At 32.1% G+C, this 280-nt stretch overlaps 1 protein-coding gene across 1 annotated transcript in view; it reads right to left on the bottom strand.

Annotated features, from left to right (window-relative positions):
- Window positions 1–280, bottom strand: part of LOC119588594 (ubiquitin carboxyl-terminal hydrolase 36-like) — a gene marked incomplete in the record, with an annotated part of 14,376 nt that continues 14,096 nt past the window's right edge. The window contains 1 exon segment of the mRNA XM_037937237.1: window positions 1–280.

Here is a 280-nt window from a genome sequence, read left to right on the forward strand (position 1 = left end):
TTTATATATGTTATACACATTTATTTCAACAGTCTAAAAGAAAATGTTACAGCCAAGAAAAATCTCTTTAGGCAACAAGAACTATAAACATTTTTAAACTGGTAAAGACATTAGGTAGTAGGCTGACCATATCAGTGGACTGCCAACATGTGTCAGAAAAGTCAAATTCTTACAACAGTTAAGACTTTAACAGCCTTTCAGCTATTCCCATGTTTCTGGAAAGTGTTAAGTATCTTACACATATGGTATGTCATTATATACACTGTCTGTATACGAAAGT

The sequence above is a fragment of the Penaeus monodon genome, chromosome 24 (assembly GCF_015228065.2).
Source record: "Penaeus monodon isolate SGIC_2016 chromosome 24, NSTDA_Pmon_1, whole genome shotgun sequence".
In the NCBI taxonomy this organism is placed as follows: domain Eukaryota; kingdom Metazoa; phylum Arthropoda; class Malacostraca; order Decapoda; family Penaeidae; genus Penaeus; species Penaeus monodon.